The sequence below is a fragment of the Neofelis nebulosa genome, chromosome 6, assembly GCF_028018385.1.
Source record: "Neofelis nebulosa isolate mNeoNeb1 chromosome 6, mNeoNeb1.pri, whole genome shotgun sequence".
NCBI classification, from domain to species: Eukaryota; Metazoa; Chordata; class Mammalia; order Carnivora; family Felidae; genus Neofelis; species Neofelis nebulosa.
This window is the reverse complement of record NC_080787.1, coordinates 89,314,205-89,335,798: the sequence shown is the minus strand read 5'-3', so window position 1 is coordinate 89,335,798 and position 21,594 is coordinate 89,314,205. Positions and strand designations below refer to the sequence as shown.

Here is a 21,594-nt window from a genome sequence, read left to right as displayed (position 1 = left end):
TTCTCTTCAGAACAATACTGGATAGAAGTGGTGGTGAAGATCCCCTTATCTCATTCTTCATTTCAGGGGCAAGTTGCTCAGTATTTTACTATTTCACCATCTACCATGATGTTAGGTGATTCTGTTTTTTGGTTTGGTTGGTTAGGGTTGCTTACTTTGTTTTGTTTTCAGACACTTCATCAGATATTTCCTAGTCTATTATCAAACGGCTTCCCCGCATCTGCTGAAATCATATGTTTCTATATTATTCTTTTACTATGTTGAATTACATTGAATTGATCTTTAAATAATAGGGGTCCTTAAATATTTAAATGAAATGCTATTTGTTTAGCATATATTGTCTTTTGTATATACTGGTAATTTAGTTTGTCTTTTTTTTTAATTTAGGATTTTCATACTATGTACAGGAGAGGGGTATGGTGTTTTCATTGTACCTCATTTCCTGTTAGGATTCTGTAGTGTTGGGGTTGATCTTTGGTTTCTATCTTGCTATTATCAATATTTGAAAACTTTTAGGAAAATACTGAAGTACCAGATTATATAATCTTCCAGGAGAGAAATGCACTTTACAGCAGCAGTTAGGGTAATGCCAGATTACTTTAATCCCATCATGGACTGAGCTTTAATTGGAGTTTAGTTCTCTGAGAACTGGTCTAATTCTTATTCTTACTTTGATCACATAGCCTTTTTCTAAACCTAGACTGTTCAGTTTACCAGAAACTCCTTATTATTGGGCTCTGATCTTTGATTTTTGTCCTATTGCTCCCACAAATTGCTGAAAGCTTGATAGTACTTTTGCTCAATTTCAACCTTTCTCAGCCACATCTTGAGGATCATAAATTCCTTGCGGAGTAAAAGCAGTACCTAATATATGCTCACTTCTATGGATTTTACTTCTCTCTTGGATTTTGCCCCTCAAGTCTTCACAGACTTTGTAGCTTCCTTACACGTTCAGATTAATATTTTAAGTCTTTAAAATATTTAAGTATTTTTCCAGTTTTCTTAGTTGTTTTCTGTAGGTTATCCATTTTTGAAAATAAAAATTGAGTTGTTACATCATTGTAGTAAAATTCATAAACTTCCTTTAGTAGTTTGATGCTAATTTCAGCTTATTGAAAGAAACCTTTTCTATTTAAAGGTAAGAATAATATTCTCATTTATTTTTGGCTAAAGTTTTAAAAATGTACATTCCATATTGAAGTATTAACCTATTGGTAACTAACTTTTGTGATCACTGTGAAGTATAGAATCAAATTTATTTTCCTCCAAACTGAAAACTAATACTTCCAGTACCATACTATGCTAGTCCATCCTTTCAACACTCATCCAAAATACTATCTCTGTTCTTTATCAAATTAGCACATAAATAACTGTTTTCACAAATTGCTCTGTATTCTCTTCCTCTGGTTTTCTTTGATCCTATACAACATCCTTTTAATTATATAATTTAAGATGAGATATTTGTAACATGCTTGTATTACTATGGGAATCATTCAATAGAAATGAATTAGATGATTCAGGAGAGCAGGAGAGTACTTCAAGAGTACTTCAAGTACTTTGAATAAGGGCAGGCCTAATTGTGACAGAATGGCAGACTGCATATGTGGGTACAGGTAGAGATTGCTTGGTGGATTTAGTGGTGAATATTTGTTACTTCCTATTTTCTTAGTAAAATTAAAAGGAAGATCACCTCAGATGTTAGGATGGTCAAAGAGGGATAAATGTTTGAGAAGACAGAAGAAGATACAATAAAATGATGTGGCTAGTGGGAAAGGGGGGACTGAGGGCAATACAATAGACCTGTTGATTTCGCAAAGCTCATTTAAAATTAATGGTCATGACTTTGGAGGGTGACAGTCAGCATAGTTGTGAGTTTTCTCTAGCCACTATTAGATGCTCAGTTGTAGCATAGTCTCGATGGAGAGTTGGATTTAACAAGGGATGTGGTGGTAACAGCGATGATAGAAAAGAGAGAGAGCCAGGAAATGGGAACAGGAAGAAAGAGTGATCTGAGAGGGAGGCTTTTGGTATAAAAAGAGATGTTATGAAATATTCTGATTATAAAGGCAGATACATATAAGAATATGATAAACACATCCTAAACTTTTACCCATAGTCACACAGCATATACATAAAATAATTAGAAACTCCAGGAAAAATCAAATCCTATGCAAAACCAAAATGCAAAAGTTCTAGTTAATAAAACCATGTTCTACATCTGGAGTAAATAAGGGTTTTGTTTCATCATTATAATATATCAATGGAATGCTACAAATGAGAGTGTCAGTGATCTTGATGCTAAAAGTATACTTCTTTTAGTATTCCAGTGTCATGACACTGGGATACTAACACAACATCTGGCTTTAATAAATAATGTCTATATGTTTTACTTGTATGCTGTTTTTCATGAGTTTTCAACTTTAAGAATCAAGAGGAAATGTAGAAGATTTCATTGTAATTTCTTATTGAAGCACACACATTGTCTTTATATAAAAGTGATCATTGAATAAGGTTCACGATAGAAGGCAGGAAGAAAGGGCAAAGTCAAGTTACAGTATGAAGAACCTTCATCCATAAATAGAAATGTATTATTTAGTGTTAAAAAAAACACTAGTGTAAATAGATTCTGTCTGGTAATGTAGTACAGTTGTCCTGTCTTGAATTGCTAGAACTAATTTTTAGATTTTCAGGAATTTTTCAAGTTAGTTCTCCAGTAGTTTGAAATTAACCATGGGAGTTAGCAAATGCTACAAATTGGTGTCTCTTCACCTCAGCGAATCCATTGTTTAAATGTTACCAGTATATCACTGGTATAACCATGGAACAATTTTAGTGTGGAAGGAAGTGACTTAGATTTAAGTAAGCTAATCTCCCACTTTGAAGTATTATGGGGGAGTAATTCGATATTTTTTGAAATTGATAATAAATCAAAAAGTAGAGCCTTAAGCTGTTAGAAAACAGGAAAAGAATTAAAAACAGAATGTTGAAAAGAATTGATTCAGTATTTACAACCGGGATTAGGAAGACTGGAGTGAGAGACTGAGATTTAGTTAAAACATTTTCTGTTCTAGAGCCTGTTCTGGAAATGCTGCTGGTTGTAGCGGTGTTATGGCTTCAAGGTTACTTCACGGAGTTGAAGTGCTGTTTGGAGCAGCCCCTCAGGGATGGTGGTCTCAATGAAGTCTTCGGGGTGTGCTCCAGGGCATCTGAAAGTGGTGCTCCTACTGATGAAGAGCAGGTGGATGGGCTGGAGAGGGAGGTCATGATGGTGCACGGAAGGGACTGGATCCATACAGTATGATAGCCCCAAAGGCAGCTTCAGACACCAAAGAAGACCCTAACTGAGTCCCATCTGTCACCAAAGAGCGAATAGTGGGCTACATCTGTGGAGAGGACAATGGTGCCCTCATTGGGTTCTGGGTTTACAAAGGCAAGACCTGGCCATACCCTAGCTGTGGAACCGTTTACAAGCTGGTGCCCCATCAGTTGGCCCACTGAGGCTTTGCACCGAGTTGCTCAAAATGTGCTGTAAAGGTTCTTCTTTCCAATAAAGACTAGCCATTGCATTGGCTCTTTTTCAAAAAAAAAAAAAAAAGTCATTTTCTGTCCTATCTGCTTATTAACTACAGCACACTGAAATTTCTTTAATAAGTTTAAATATATTTACTGTGTAATAAAATATATAGATTTATGAATTAAATTTAAAGCTATTTTCCTAGATCTATGAAACATTCCATGCATCTGAGTTTACTTTCTCATTATTACTACCAGTCATAGTTTAGACATAAAAATTGAGAAATGCACATAAATATGAAATATAATTGCAAATGGTATCTACCTTCACAGTTACCTAAATCATTTCAATGGGTTAAGTGCTTTTAATTCACTGGATAGCCACTTATCAGGCATAAGCAAGATGTTCCCAACATTCTCTGGGGGATTCTAGTCTCTCCGCTACCTGTGGAAGTTCCCATTTGTCTTCCTAGATGCAGAAGGTGAGCTGTTGTTGAAGGGCTGCTGTCTTGAGGTAAGTGGAACAAGTCACAAGCAACAAAGAAATTACACCCTTTCCACATTTCTGTAGGGGGAGAAACAGATCTTGAAGTTCTGGCTAAATTTACTTTAGAGTGGTATGAAAACTTTACTGTATCTTCCTTCTGTCCAATCTGGATAATTATTTTCTTGCTTTCTTCACAAATTATCTGTCCTCTTCCCCTTATTTTTATTTGCATTAATATAAGACTATAGAACCTGTTTCTTACAGGAAGAAATTTATTTGCATGTTTTTCTCACATTCAGGTCAATTCCTAAGCAAGTTTCAGTGTGAACTTAATAACACAGCAGAGTTTTAGAGAGGGATTCTTTCTGGGGAAACAAACAAACAAAGAAACAAACAAACAAATATTGGTTCAGATAGGAGTCTAGATGTGTCAAAATCACATAAAAAGGGGAAAAACTTATTTTTGATGTATCTTTTACAGTTATAAAAATTATAATGTGCAATCAATTTTGCTTATGAATATATGTGACTTGGAAGAAACATTAGTACTTGAAACAGGGATAATTACAGGGAATATTTTTAAGTGGACTTAAAACTTTACCATTTGGGGGAAGAAAACTTTCATATTTAAAATAACTTAAAAATTTGAAAATTACCTATGTGTTTCCCTAAAAAGAAATATGTCATAACTGACCTTTCAAATCTGTATCGTAAGAAAATAATTTCGAATCTGTGTTCACAGTAAACAGAAACCTGTCACATTCAGTAGAAAAAATTAGGTTTTATATTTGCCTGTCAAAATAGATAAGTGGCAACTGTGAGGCAAGATTAAATTTTATCTTTCCTTGGTGTACAATAACATAGCTAAAATTTATAGTCTAGGACTATGGTGGAGGTATTATCTATCAATTCTTAGCGTTTAAAATATGATCATATAACTGAATCAGAAAATATTAAAGATAGAAGGCTTCTTAATCATAATTTAATCACTCTCCTCCAATTTAGATGTGATAAAATTGACATAAATACACAATTGCAGGTGTGATTAGTTCTCTATTGTGGTACCACAGAAAGAGAGGAGAAAAGCAGCTAACTTAGGCTGAGATGGTTTGGGGAAAAAGTTTCACATGTTCAGCTTTGGTAGTCTCCCAGATAAAGAATAAATAAAATACATTCCAGGTCGAAGAAAAACTACATCAATAGTTATTGAGGGTAGAGAAGCTGTACCATTTATGTAACGAGTGATAGAAATCCCAAAGACAACTAACTGGCTTTAAAAATAAAGTCATATTTTATGTCACTTAACGAAATGTTACAAAACATAGTCTCCTCTATTTCTGATATGAATTAATCTCTGGCTCTGTTCCTTAACTGTTTTCTAAACTTTGCGAGTTGGTTTCTTTCCTCAACAGAAAAGATCTGGCTGCCCACGGCAGCTGGAAAATTTGTTTCTGTGTTGAAGTCTAATAAAAAAAGAATACTTTTCATACAGTATTGGAATGCAAACCTTTGGATTGATTAGGCCATGTGTTAAACTCTGGATTTGCCAGGGGAATGTTATGAGTTAATTGGATCTAGCTTGGAATTCACTGAAATTGGAAAGGGGTTTGAGATTATCATGACTGACCTATACAAATAAGTGTCCCCTTGAATCTAGTGATGGAAATGAGCTCCCTATGAATCAGAGAAATTTAGTGGAAAGGGGACGATGCCTTGGTAATGCAGGTACTATAGGAAGTTTACATACCTACACATTGTACTTCCTATCCCCCTCTGCTCTGTTTTATTTTGATCTTTTTAAATTATTTTTTATTATTTTAGAGAGAGAGTGAACATGAGCTGGGGAGAGAGGCAGAGGGAATAAGAGAGAAAATTTTAAGCAGGATCCACACTGAACATGGAGGCTCGATTCCATGACCCTGGGATCGCGACCTGAGCAGAAATCAAGAGTTAGACACACAACCAACTGAGCCACCCAGGCATCCCTATTTGGTTCTTACTTTACTAGAAGACCTTATATATTATTTTTCTATTTGTTTTCCATATTTCCATGATTAAATGTTAACTCTATAAATGCACATATTTTTTGTCAGGTTTCTAATTGATAAATCCCTAGTTGATAGTCCATAAATATGACCTGAATAAATGAAAGAATAAATAAAAGAAGAGAAAGGAATCTAGGGTTGCTTTCACAATATGTATGACTATGTGGATTTCGTGACTTCTAAATACTCAGGAACTGGGTCGAAGATCATATAATCAAGGTCGGACACATCCAGGTTACCAACTGTTCCAGAAAACTAAGCTAAGAGGTTTCCTAGGATATAGAAATTTTGGTGATAAAATTGGGACAGTGTCTGGAAAACTGGGATGATTGGTCACCCTACTAATGAGGTGCCTGAGAGAAATAAGTCCAGAGAGTCAACAGGCTACAGGTTGTAGAATTTAAAAGAAAGATCTAGACTACAAATTTGTATTTGTTGAGTCATGGACATTTAAATACATGATTTTAAGAAGGTAGCTGAGTTTTCCCAAGGTTATGTAGATGTGGAAGAGATAATTACATTTCTGCCTAATGCCCAGGGTATAGGCCTAAAGACCACGGTGCATTTTGCTTTGCAGATGAAATGTAAGCTCTAGAAGAATGGTCTAAAAGTTTCACAGATCTATCTCTGTTCTTGTTTGAAGGTCAGAGTTCAATGGGGTTTTGAAGTGTCTACTCTCTCAAGATCAGCTAATTAGGAAAGAGTCCAGGAAGAAGCCTTGGTATGAAAGAAAATAAAATATGATGGAAGGGATATCTTAAGAGACAAGAGAAGTGGTTAACAAGCAGATTTGGTTTCTTGGAAAGGTAAACAAACTTTTTAAGATGAAGAAACCCTAAGTTTCCCTCAGTTCCATACTCAGAAACGAGCCACATTAAAAGCAATGTTTTCTTTGCACTGCTGGCAGTGGAGCCAGTTGTGGTCGATCCCCAGTCTGCAAGTTGCATTGTAGGTTTGCCAATAATGTGAGCATTTAATACTAGAGTTGGGGGTTATTAGAGTCTATGAAATACTGTCAGTGACACTGAAAGGGCCAATGGATATATGGGCCTCAATCATATCATAAAACACTGTCTGGGATTCTGTGGGGAATGCATTAGTGTAAATTATTATGTTTTTGAAAATTTGTCTTTGTCTACCTTCAAGAATTTCTGAAAATTGTCTGATAAGTCTTGTGTATGTTTTGTATAATTCTGTTCGGTATCGGACTCTGTTTAAATATATTGGATTTGGCCACTCTCAGATATATATTTTTTCTTCCAGTTTTAGAACTAGAAAGATTTAGGGTTTTTTTTTTTTTGGTTTGTTTGTTTTGTTTTGTTTTGTTTTCATAGAATAGAATGTTTGAGAGTTGGGAGAGCAACTTGAAAACCCCAGTGGCATTTTTTTTCTGAACCACAGAAGTAGGGATTGAAGCAGAAGAGGCTATGATTATTTGAAGTACTTTACATCCATGTCTCTCTTCAGAGAAATGTTTTTTTTCTAACCTGTGCTGTCCAATTTAGCAGCTACTAGCTACCAGCGGCTCCTGAGCCCTAGCATGCGGGCTAATTCAAATGGCAAGGGGCTCTTAGTATAAAACACACACTGGGTTTTGAAGACTTAGTATAAAACGACACAAAATACCTCAGTTGTATTTAATATTCACTCGATTTAAGAAATTACAAAAATTAGAGTATTTTAAATGTAAATTTAAAATTAATTGATATGTTGATTACTATTAAATTATTTAATTTATTTATTACATTTAATTCAATGTTGAAAGAATATTTTGCATTGTGTTATAACAGAATATGAAAATAAGTTTCACAAGACTTTTTTTGCTTATTTAATGTATCTCCTAGAAAATGTAAAAATATATAATTTGCATTTGTGGCTCACATTTAATTTCTATTGGACAATATTGCTGTACACTTTACTCCTTAATCTCTCTCAGTTCAATTACAAACAAAATGAGAGAACATAATGTGTGTGTGTGCGCATGTGTGTATGTTGATAGTATGATTAGAGTTATTAACAAGTTAGTAATCATGTTGTTTTTCCTCATCTATGTAAAGCTTTTATCTGACCCTGAATTTAAAATATTAAACACCAGTCGGGGCGCCCAGGTGGCTCAGTCAGTTAAGCATTCTACTTCAGCTCAGGTCGTGAAGGAGCCCCGTGTTGGGCTCTGTGCTGACAGTTCAGAGCCTGTATCCTGCTTCAGATTCTGTGTCTCCCTCTCTCTCTGCCCCTCCTCACTCACACTCTGTCTCTCTCTGTCTCTCAAAAATGAATACATGTTAAAAATAAATAGATAAAAAATTAAAATACTAAACACCAGTGATATAACATGAAAGCACCTTTTGCATCTTTATACACATAAAGTGAATTAAAAACTTTTTTTTTGTTAATGTTTATTTATCCTTAAGAGGGAGAGAGACAGAGTGTGAGTGGGGGAGGGGCAGAGACAGAAAGGAAGACAAAGAATCCAAAGCAGGCTTCAGGCTCAGAGCTGTCAGCTCAGAGCCCAAGCATGGCTCGAACCCAGGAACCGTGAGATCATGACCTGAGCCAAAATAGGACGCTTAACTGACTGAGCCACCCAGGTGCCCCAATGCACATAAAGTGAATATTAAATAGAGGACATTATGAAATGGAATTGCTATTTCATCTTTAAATAGAGAACATGTTTTGCAGAAGTATAAAATAAATCTTAGAACATTTTATCCCTTTATACAACATTCTTTTAAGAAGAAAAAACAATTTAAAGCATACATTGCACATATTACAAGTATTATTATTATTTTTAAAAGTTTTAATGTTTTAGCTGATCTATTTTATTTTATTATTTTATTTCATCATGATAAGTGTGCTCTTTAATCTCTGTCACCTATTTCACCCATTCCCTCCATCCACCTCCCCTCTGCTAACCATCAGTTTGTTAGCAGACTATCAGTTTGTTAGCAGTTTGTTAGCAACTATAGTTGAAAGTCTTTTCCTTGGTTTGTCTCTCTCTCTTTTCCCTTTGCTCAATTGTTTTGCTTCTTAAATTCCACATATGAGTGAAATCATATGGATTTTGTCCTTCCTGACTGACTTATTTCACTCCGTACTATACTTTCTAACTCTATCCATGTTACTGTTTCCAATGGCAAGATTTTCTCTTGTTTTACGGCTGAGTAATATTCCATTGCATATATATGCACCACTTCTTGATCCATTCATCTATCGATGGGCACTTGGGCTGCTTCCATCATTTGGTTATTTTAAATAATGCTGCAAGAAACATAGGGGTGTATGTATTCCTTTGAATTAGTCTTTTGGTATTTTTTAGTAAATACCCAGTAGTGCAATTCCTGGACCCTAGGGTAGTTCTATTTTTAATTTTTTGAGGAACTTCCATACTGTTTTCCTCAACGGCTGCACCAATTTTGCATTCCCATCAACAATGCAAGAGAGTTCCTTTTCCTCCACATCCTCACCAACACTTGTTGTTTCGTGTGTGTGTGTGTGTGTGTGTGTGTGTGTTAATCATTCTGACAGCTGTGAGGTGATATCTCATTGTTGTTTTGCTTTGCATTTCCCTGATGATGAGTGATGCTGAATATTTTATGCTATTCTATATTAGAAAATATACAGATTGTCTTCAATTTTATAATGATAACAAATATTTACATCATTCTTTCCATGAAAGGAATTATTTTTTTTAAGTAGGCTCCATGCCCACAGTGGAGCCCAATGTAGGGCTAAAGCTCATGACCCTGAGATCAAGACCTGAGATGAGATCCAGAGTCAGACGCTTAAACAACTGAACCACCTAGGTGTCCCTGAAAAGCTTATTAAATGCTTATGTGCTAGGTACTTTTCTAAGTTGAATTCTCACAACAAACCTATGAATTGTTGACTATCAATTCTCTATTTTACAGATCAGGCAACTGATATACACAGAGGCTAACTAACTTGTGTAACTAACTTGGGTCTCCCAGCTAGAGAGTAGATTGGGAAAATGTTTATTCAAGTCTTTTGCTCATTTTTAAGTCAAGTTTTTTTTTCAGTGTTAAGTTGTATAAGTTCTTTATATATCTTGGATATTAACCCTTTATTGGATGTATAATTTGTAAAAATCTTCTGCCATTCATTAGGTTGCCTTTTCATTTTGTCAATGGTTTTCTTCACTGTGCAAAAGCTTTACAGTTTGATGTAATTCCATTCATTTGTTTTAGCTTTTGTTGCCTTTGCCTGAGTTGGCTCATCAAAAAAAAAAAAAAAAACATTATGAGAACCGGTGCCAAAAAGTTTACTGCCCATGTTTTCTTCTAGGGATTTCATGGTTTCAGGTCTTACATTCAACCTTTCATCCATTTTGAACTCATTTTTGTATATGCTATAAGATAGTGGTCTAGTTTCATTCTTTCACATGTAGCTGTCCAGTTTTCTCAAAACCATTTATTGAAGAGACTTTCTTTTCCCCATTGTAAATTCTTGCCTCCTTTGTTATGTTGGCTATTATGAAATCTACGAAAAGTAACAAGGGTTGCAAGTATGTGGAGAAAGGAAACCCTTGTGAACTGTTGGTGGAAATGTAGATTGGTGCAGCCAGTGTGAAAAACAAGGTAGAGTTCCTCAAAAAATTGAAAGTAGAACTACCATAGGATCCAGCAATTCTAGGTCTGGAATTCTGAAGAAAACAAAGCACTCAATTCAAAGAGATTTATGCACTCCTACAGGTACAGCATTATTTATAATAATGAGGATATAAAAGCAACCCAAGTGCCCATTGATAGATGAATAGATAAAGATGATGTTATTTACACACACACACACACACACACACACACACACACACACACGAGGGAGTATTATTCAGCCATAAAAAGAAGGAAATCCTGCCATTTGCAGCAACATGGATGGACATAGTATAATGCTAAGTGAAATAAGTTAGACAGGGAAAAACAAATGTGATATAATTTCACTTCCTATAGAATAAAAAAAAAACCCAACTGAACAAATGAACAAACAAAACAAAACAGAGGCAGACCCAGAGCTACAGGAAGCAAAGTGGTCATTACCACAGTGGGGCCGAACTGGTGTGCAGGCATAATAGGTGAAAGGGATTAAGAGGTACAAACTTCCAGTTACAAAGTAAATAATCCATGGGCATACAATGTATGGCATGGAGAATATAAATAATATTGTAACAATTTTTCATGGTGACAGATGGTAACCAGACTTAACATGGAGATCATTTTGTAATGTATAAAAATATTGATTCACTATGATGCATACCTGAACTAATTGGATATTATATTTCAGTTATACTTCAATACATTAAAAAAAAAGAGTAGATTAGGGATTCAGCCCTGGAACTAAAGTCTCGACCTGATCATCATGATATACCCTCTCTCCTAAATGATATTTTGATATTTTATATCTAATCTATTTTGATGTTGATAAAATATAGTCTACTATAATTAACTTAAACTTTGTACATATATACACAAATATATATATATATATATATATATATATATATATATACATATATATATATATATGTGTGTGTGTGTATACACACACACACACACACACACACACACAACTTACAACAGGCTAACATTTACTGAGTACTGGCCATGTGCCAGAGACAGTATAAGAACTTTACATTTATTACCTTGTTAAACTTTACAACAATCCTTGTGAGAGTTGTGATCCCTATTTAAGGGTGAGGAAATTGAAAACTCCACAGGTTGAAAGCACAGCTCGGGCTCAAGCCCGGATTGTGCCTGAGGCCAAAGTCCTGCTCTTTAGTACTGTAAAACTGGAGACGAGTTGCAAGATAAAATCTTGGATCCTTGGAGACAACCAAAGGTATAGTGGTTATGTGAAGTTAAAATACAGGGCTGGCTGCAAAACTTAATATGAAGTAAAGAAAGACAAGCCACTGGGTGTAGGAACAGAGAATTAGATGGAAAATGAATGAAAAGGTACAAATAGGATATAAGCTACTTAAAAAAAATTTACATGTAACTACACAAATGGGGCTAAAAAGAGTAGAGACATGACCAGGTGGTAATGATAGAGGAATATAGGTAAAAGTCACAGATATCACAGTATATTTTCCTTTGAAGTTAGTAAATATAGAGAATCTCTATAATGATTATCTTCACAATCTTTACACTAGTTTGAGATGTTCACATTTGTTTTAACTAGAAAACCACTCTAAGCACCTTCTTGAATATAAACTGCTGTTGATTCTTTGAAATATGTGCTCTGAGGCCCTAAAGCAGATTTTCACATCAGTAGCAACTCTAATGCTCTTGTTACTTTTGTTACCTTTCGGTGATTTTCACTTGTAGGTTGGTTGAGGCATACTATACAAAACAACTGCCTTCTAGAAGAAGATCCAGTCCATTGGGGAATTAGTGAGATAGGGATGTTGGAGGTTAGTAGAATAGACATTAAAGATATTCATAGGTTGTGCAGTATAGGAGGTTATAAAACCACAGATAGATCTCTTCACTATCATTTTTTCACATGGTCATTAGGACACTGTGAACTAATCACTCTGTAGCATAGAGGATAAACTCAGATTATGAGCAGTCTACAGCAGGTGTGTGCAGCTATGTGCTTACACTTACCAAAAGTTTAATTAATAATGGCAAAGAAATGAAATGAATGTTACTTATGAGGACTGTGTTAGGTTTAGATGCTGAATGTATTATAACATGGTACCCTTACCGTGACTCTATGAAGTATATATTGCCCCCTTTTTGTATTTGGGAAACTAAGGCACAACAGATTATATAACTTGCTATATAACAGATTATATAACAGATTATATAACTTGTCAAATATGACATAGCAAATAATTGATGAAGGTGGGTTAAGACACCAGTCTTTTTTATGTCAAAACCCAATTGTTGCAAAGCAGTGGTTCCCCAGGGGAGTAAAACTTAGCCAGAGACTTGCTGATTTTCATGCATTTAGTCCTTCAGAAAGCTCTTATGGTATCAAGTTTACGGCTGGCTCCATTCTTGATACATAATGGATTAAAAGCTGCTGGTATGGGGCCCCACTTTTAGAAACACTATTATCATAACCAAAAAGTATTTATTTTGACCTTGTCTCAGAATGATTAACCAATAATAATTACCAGATACTTCAAAGATGAATAGCATAGTGGCAGATACGGGCCACAAAACTGAATGTTTTCTACTGTTTAGTACAAAGTGTATTTTCAGATAATACTGTCTTGTCTTTATATTTTAAGTAACTGTTGGGATGAAAGCTTCTCCAACTTTGATATGTTTTTCCAGTGGAAATTTATATTAGCTTCACACTCTTTCCACTCACTCTGTCTCCGGGGCCTGGGGGGCAAAGGAGGGGGAAGTGACAAAATAGGCAGTGAATTTAGGAAGAGTAATCTGTGCATGCTTGGCTTGGCATTGTCCTTTCCTCTTGGGGAGCTGTTAGCCTGCAGAAAGCACACTTTCTCTTATTCCCCAGAGCATAGCTTCCTGAATAAGGCCAACCCTGCTGTGCCTGGAGGATTGTGATTGCCCATTTCTGGGCTCAAATATCAGGTGCATTTCAATCTCATATGAAGTTCTGTCTCCCAGACTAAACTCAATCAGCAACAAAGATGATATTTTAGTCCCTACATTATTGGGCTTTTTCTTTTTCTCTCTTGGTTCAGAAATTGAAAGAATAATATAGATGGTATTTATTTTATCATTCAAAGCCCCCAATATTTGGTATATTTTCTGAGACAACCAAGGAATGAAAGAGGCAGTGAAATTTACAGACATAGCATGTGGAGAGGCTTTGGGCTTCCCTGTATGAACAGCAAACTGATTTTAGCAGCTTTTCAATACTTATCAGAGGCTAGGTGGGATTTTGTAGTTGTGAGGGTTAAGAGGGCCACCTGATATTTGATCTCAGTGAGTGACTGTGCTCATATTGACTCCGTCCATAGGTCCATGACTTTTTTCATGGAGACCTCCATCCCCATAAACAAGTACAAAATATCATCCCCAGAGACCAAAAGTTAAAGAATACACAATCTGTCTAATCTAAAGGCAGCATAGGGGTGAGAGCCCTGAACAAGATTTCCAGTTGGCTGGCTGTGCCTCAGATTGCAGCCTAAGCTGCAATACAACTTTTCTAGGAGGTATTGACTTATGCTGAGGGTGGACTGAAGGGGAGAAACTTTAGGATAAACATGGTGGGGGGGGGATTTTAATGAGTTCCTTAGAGGGGTCTAGGGGCACCTGGCTTGCTCAATTGGTAGAATATGTGACTCTTGATCTCAGGGTCATGAATTCAAGCCTTGTGTTGGGTGTAGAGCTTCCAGAAAGAAAGAAAGAAAGAAAGAAAGAAAGAAAGAAAGAGCGAGCAAGAAAGAAAGCAAGAAAAGAAAGCAAGAAAGAAAGGAAGGAAGGAAGGAAGGAAGGAAGGAAGGAAGGAAGGAAGGAAGAAAAGAAAGGAAAGAAAGAAAGAAAACCTCTTTAGAGAGGTCTATGAGTATGGGAATTAAATGGCCAGGGGCTGTTTTCCCAGTTACTAGAAAGCAGTAAGACTCTACCTTTTATTTTGTTAGCCCCAAGAAAAGCCTAGCCTGACTGTGTAAAATTAGGGGCCCCAACTTCTGTCCTTCATTCAAGTACAGGAAGAAAACTTTGGAAAGACCGACCTTAAATTCAAGGGAATAATTAGTGTTGGGTGTAGGTGTTGTCCATTCCCTGAGGAAATATGCCTGAGAAAGCTTCAAAAAAGAACACAGACTTAAAGACCATGACCTCAGGAGCACACAGCAGGCTTACTAGTTCTCACAGCACCCATAAAGACACATTTCAGAAGCATCAGTAGGAACTTCCATTCAGAAATCTGCTGAAGGTGATTTTGCAGTTAAGCAAATGTGAGACAAAGAGAAAGCCTGTATCTCAGGCTTAAACAATCCCCTAACAAGAGACAATTATAGACATCTTTGTGGGGCACACACTAATTTTTTTTCCACTAAGCACTTTAAAGTACTTTTCCACTAATACTTCAAAGTAATAGACAGAGCTCAACTTCAATGCGGACTAAATAAAGTTCCTGAACCCATACCTCACAGGAGGTAGTTTGAATACACTGAATCAAAGGTATATTTCTTGGCTCAGAGACTCTTCCTTCATCTTCAAAGCACAAAATTCCACCTTTGCTTTCATTATCACGGCTCTCTTCTACTTTGAACCTCCTGCCTCCCTCTTCTGTGGACGCTTGTGATTATACTGAGTCTACCTGGATCGTCCAGGATAATCTCCCCATCTCGACTATTAATCAAATCTACAAAGTCCCTTTTGCTGTATAAGTAATATATTTATAGGTCCAGAGATTTGGATGTGTTCATCTTTGGGGATCATTATTTACCCTACTACAGGAACAAAAAGTGTATCAAATAAGATTTTGTGAATAGTGTTGTCATGTCTACAATGCAACTCTTCAAGAAGAGATGAATATCTTTATGCATTTTGTGATTAGACATTTTTAATTGTCATTTAATCTAATTAAAGAGATTTTGATATATTAGTGAACATAGTTGGGCATAATTTGGGATAAAAAATAGAATAAGGAAACATTTTTCATTCTTGACTAAAGAATGGACTTGGAGGGATGCCCAGGTGGCTCGGTCCATTAAGTGTCTGACTTCAGCTTAGGTCATGATCTCACAATTTGTGGGTTCAAGTCCCATGTCGGCCTCTGTGCTGACAGCTCAGAGCCTGGAGCCTGCTTCGGATTCTGTGTCTCCCTCTCTCTCTGCCCCTCCCCTGCTCACACTCTGTCTCTCTCTCAAAAACAAATAAACACTAATGGCCTTTGATTTAATGTGCTATTATGAGTCATTGCTGAAGTTTGGAGGCCAAATGTGGAAACAGGAAGGGCTCCAAAGAAGTAGTGACCTCATGGATAATGTAACACAGATTCCCTCTCCCAAGGGGCCTGAGTACACACCAGGATGATCTAGGAGCAAGGATTTTTCCAATAGGTTAAGAGAACTAAAAGCTGGGGGATATTAAGAAAGACTTCTTCCCCAGTTCTAATAAGTATTTCCTTCTTTGCTTAAGATATCCCAGTTTGTATAACACATGGTCTTTTTCTACTCATTTACTCAATACACCTCCTCTGGGAAGCTGGAGTGATTTTTCTGGATGGCACATTGTGGAAGAAAAACTGGGAGGGCTGGCTCGACGTCAGCCTTCTAAAGGCTTTGGAAGCTCACCGGCTCACAGAGAGCAGTGGTCTCTTCTTTCCTTCCAGGGCCAGTTCTCTCTGTGTGGTAAGACACCTGCTGTACTCCAGCACTGTTGTGATTTGGTAGATATGTCTGTTTAATTCTATGATTCAATTAGTGTACCTAATTGTCTTATTTCCCAATTTCTTAAATCATCTAGTGAGAACAGAGGATCTCATTTTACGTGGTCAGTGTAGAGATTATGGAAACAGTGAAAGCAAGGAAAGGACATGATTGTTGAATTAGCCCAGTGTTTTCTAAATTATGTTCCATGAAGCATTTGTGGTGTAACAAACACTTTTTAGAAGTGTTTCTCAGAAAAGTTGTTCTATATTCAAGTATATTGGAAAACACTGAATTAAACAAATATGAACAAGATTTTATTTCATTTAACCTACAATAGGAATTCTCAAAGCTTTTAATATGCTAATATATATTATGAATCTCTGAAGCATATGGAGTTGTTGAGATTTGTTTTCCCCTGGATCATTTTTTAAAAAATTTTCCATAGATAATATTTGTGCACTTAGGGTTTAAAAAATGATCTATAATATTTGGAACCTTGACTATTGGGTTAAACATGTTTTCCAAATACATTTGATTTTGTTTATATTAAAATGAAATTTCTGCAATGATCTTGGAAAAATGATATTAACTTTAAATCCCATACTCGAAATAACTTTTAAAACTTATGGGTATATGGAATAACTGTAATAACTAATGAAGACCATCACTATGGGAAAAATACAGACCTATACTTTCTGCATTAGTGAAAACACTAAAAAACAGATTAAAAAAACCTATATATTAAGTTTGTAAAGTATGATGAAAACTTGGCTAATAAATTACCCAGTACATTTAATCTCACACGTCACAAATCTCCAAATGAGAAAATGCACACTACATTTAACCTCATGAGCTAAAAAACTCCAAATGAGTTTCTCTGCATTGACAATGACACGAGGAAAAAATGCTTTGGTGTGCATTTGCTAACTGTGGGATATTACTTCTTGTTTCATAATGAAGTCAGTTGATATAGTCTTTTCTCCTTTGCATTTTGGATTTCTTAAAAAAAGTGTCAAGAAGGTACAAAAAGCATATTAGGTGAAGCTAAAGAAAGTAGCATCAAAAAAGAATGGTAATGATAGAAAATCTAGCAAAAATTATCAAAAGATAAGAGCATCAAATAGATGAAAATTATCAAAACCAGAAGTTGGTTATTTAAGAGACCAATAAAATAAATAAATTATATTCAATATAAATCAGAAGAAAGAGAAGTCACAAGCAGAGAATTTTTTTTAAGGGAAACAAAGCTAAATGGAAAATAAAACTAAAGATTACAAGTGCATACAAAAAGCAACTTTGTGTCACTAAACTTAAAAGATTAGATTAAAAGATTAATTTCCTTGGAAAAATAATAAAAAAATCCCCTTTTAAGAAGAATAAAAAATGGGTGAAGGCACTCCTGAGTTCAAACTTCCCCTAGCCAAAATTCCAAAAACAATCTTTTTATAGACAGGTTATATCAAGAAAGATATGAACCTTAACTTTGATAAGCAATCTAGATAATAGATAATGTAGAAGAGTCACAAATTCATTTACTGGATATAATAGAACTTTGAAACAAGACAGACATTAAATTGGGAAAGGAAAATTATAGGCTAATATCACTCAGGATATAAATGCAAAATCCTATAAACATATTGACAAAAGGAATTCAGGATTAGCTCAAAAAAAAAAAAGACACATCACTAGATTTACTTGTAAGCGATAGATAACTCATTAATATGTGTCAACATTAAAAGAAAAATCATATAACCAATTTGACTATAATGATTAGATAGTTGCAAAAACCAGTTGATAATATTCAGACTTCATTGGTGACGGAAAAAATGAAAAGCAAAACTTTTTGTAAACTAAAATGTAAGGCTTAACATCCTTAACTTATCATACAAGTGAATCTCTCTCTCCCCTTAACCATTCTCTGTATTTCTATTTTAATAGCTCTTTCGACATCATACTTAAAATAATTGTTTTTCAATTCATTTATTAAATTGAAGTTAGTTAACATACAGTGTAGTATTGGTTTCAGGAGTAGAACCCAGTGATTCATCACTTCCACAGTAACACCCAGTGCTCATCCCAATAAGTGCCCTACTTAATGACCATCACCCATTTAGCTCATCCCCACCCCATCTCCCCCCAGCAAACCTCAGTTTGTTCTCCGTATGTAATAGTCTCTTATGGTTTGCCTCCGTCTCTGTTTTTATCTTATTTTACCTTCCCTTCCTCTACGTTCATGTGTTTTTTTCTTAAATTCCACATATGAGTGAAATCATATATTTGTCTTTCTCTGATTTTGCTCAGCATAATACACTCTAGTTCCATCCACTTTGTTGTAAATGACAAGAATTCATTATTTTTGATCACTGAGTAACCCATTGTATATATAAACCTCATCTTCTTTATCCATTCATCAGTTGATGGACATTTGGGCTCTTTCCATAATTTAGCTATTGTTGATCATGCTGCTATAAACATTGGGGCACGTGTGCCCCTTCTAATCAGCATTTTTGCATCCTTTGGATAAATTCCTAGTAGTACAATTGCTGGGTCATAGGTAGTTCTATTTTTAATTTTTTGAGGAACCTCCATACTGTTTTCCAGAGTGGCTGCACCAGTGTGCACTCCCACAAACAGTACAAAAGTGTTCCCCTTTCTCCACATCCTCATCAATATCTGTTGTTTCCTGAGTTGTTCATTTAATGGAAGCAATTGACATTAGGAGGGATTGATTTGATTTTGTAATATTGCAGAAATTCTTGCCAATACAACTTGTCAGTGAAATAAATCAAGACAAATAAATAAAATATATGACTAAAAAAGAAAAAACCTCAGATAAGTAGTTGAAAAGGATATACTACCACACTTTACTACCTAATAAAGAAACTGAAAAAGGTTTGGTGGATGAAAGAACAATACTTAAAAATAAATCATTTATCTTAAATTGGGAATAAGTTGTTAAAATATGAACTTTTTTAAAAGATAAAACTCATTATAGCAAATTTGGTTATCTAGAAGTAACTTTTGTAAAACTTTACAGACTTTGGGCAGTAAAAATCTAAGTTTTAAATTAATTTCTATATCATTAACCATTTTTGTACCATTTATTAAACAATAAATGATACTGTTGAGAGATACCTTTATACTTAATAAAAATACAAAAACTCATTTTGAAATGATATACATGAGCTTCAGAACAGTATTTATTTCTAGAGAAAGAACATATAGGATGGAGCTTGAGGTGACAATATAAGTTTTAAAAACTTTTAAAAGAGAACCAACAGGCTCAGTTGGTTAAGCATGGGACTTCAGCTCAGGTCATGATCTCATGGTTCATGGGTTCATGGGTTCAAGCCCCATGTAGGGCTCTGTGCTGACAGCTTGGAGCCTGGAGCCTGCTTCAGATACTGTGTCTCCCTCTCTCTCTGCCCTTCCCCAGCTCACACTCTGTCTCTCTTGAAAGGAGATCAATTTATTTTTAAAAGGGTTTGTTAGACATATTTTGAAGAAATCTGCACTTCCTGATGGCACCAGGAGCAATTGTATCTGTTTTAAATTAGTTTTATTAAACATCTTTCTTTGAAGCCTCACTTCACCATGTGAAGAAAAACATAGAGTATTTTCCTTTTTTTAATGTTTATTTATTTTGACAAAGGGAAAGTGCAAGCAGGGGAGGGACAGAGAGGGGGAAAGAGAGAATCCCAAGCAGGCTCTATACTGTCAGCACAGAGCCTGACACGGGGCTCAATCTCATGACAATGAGATTATGACCTAAGCCAATATCAAGAGTTTAATGTTTGACTGAGCCCCCCCGAGCCCTAGAATGTTTTAGTTTACAGTATCATTGGCACAATGTGGTGCAAGGCACAAGTGTGGACTCATTTTTAAATTTTCTCCAGAAATATAACCGATCACACTCCACAGTCGCTTCAATATCTTTTTAGCCAGAATTAGACAAAGTGTCATTTGTAATTGTGAAACATGAAATAGCTGACTAGTCTAACTAGTCCAACTAGTCTATCTTGGTGTCCCTGTGATAATATCCAAATCAAAATGGACAGTAAACTTTTTGGTTTTGTGATAGCCCTATCTTCTATAACATAGGTTTCAGAAGATAATATTTTAGGGGTGTCTGTGTGGCTCAGTTGGTTAGGCATCCAACTTTGGCTCAGGTCATGGTCTCATGGTTCATGAGTTCAAGCCGCACATCAGGCTTTCTGCTGTCAGCACAGAGCCCACTTTGGAGAGAAGTGTACATTTTTTATGAGGCTTCATCTCAATTAAATTCTCACATGAACTACATGATGCTTATTTCCATTTTACAATTAAAGAATAATCAGTTTAATAAAGGTTAAGTAACTTTCTCAAATGTACATAGGCAGATTTTTAAAAATGGCTCTTAAATTGTAGCAGGGATTTAAAGCAGATTTGTTTGATTCCAAATTCTGGAGTGGTTCCACTGTATCTTACTAAACACTAAAACACACCAGTGTTAGGTTATAGCGTCTTAGGTTGGATGTTGAGCTGCTTTGGAGGGTCATTATGCAGAACAATTGATGAGTGACAAAGTACATTTCAACTTATGCTGGGAAGTGGCCATAGTTTCCTGCTGCTTTAGTCCCTGCTCACTGCCTTTGAGCCATCAAATTCTGCTGGAGAAACGATTCTGGCCATAAAACCTGAGATGCACCGCTCGGGCTGATACACTCTGACCTAAAACGGGCGGAGGTATTGCTGCACACTGGCGGCTCTATCCACTAAAGTGTTGAATTGCTTCCTCGTGTTCTTGCCCTTAATTTGAATGCAGTCCCAGCTTTGCTTGCTCTCTTAGTTTCTCTAGCTCTAGCTTTCCCTTTGCTTTCTTTCCATCCATTTTCTATGACATATGTCCTCTCTGATGATAAATTTTGACGGAATATACATTTTCATAATTGATTTTTCAGAAAATTCCAACTACCTGCTTTCTAAAATGCAAGTATCCGCAGTGATGCTTTAAACATCGCAAAACTCATCAAGATTAAGGAGGTCAACACTATAGGTTTCAATATTTTTAAAAAACTCAGTGTTCACATTTAAAAAAAAATCATAGCTTCATTTTATCTCTACCTATGGCTTCAGAATTATCCTAGGTTTGATTAATGTAACTATCATTTCAGATTTTGGACTTGGCATAATCAAAATTAAGGTCTTATTTTCATAAGATCTTATATATTAGTGAAACCTTACATATC

General features: G+C 35.6%; 1 pseudogene; it reads left to right on the top strand.

Moving 5' to 3' along the window:
• The first annotated feature begins 3,108 nt into the window (after positions 1-3,108).
• On the top strand, positions 3,109-3,586 carry LOC131513481 (cytochrome c oxidase subunit 5B, mitochondrial-like; annotated as a pseudogene).
• Positions 3,587-21,594: the final 18,008 nt, after the last annotated feature.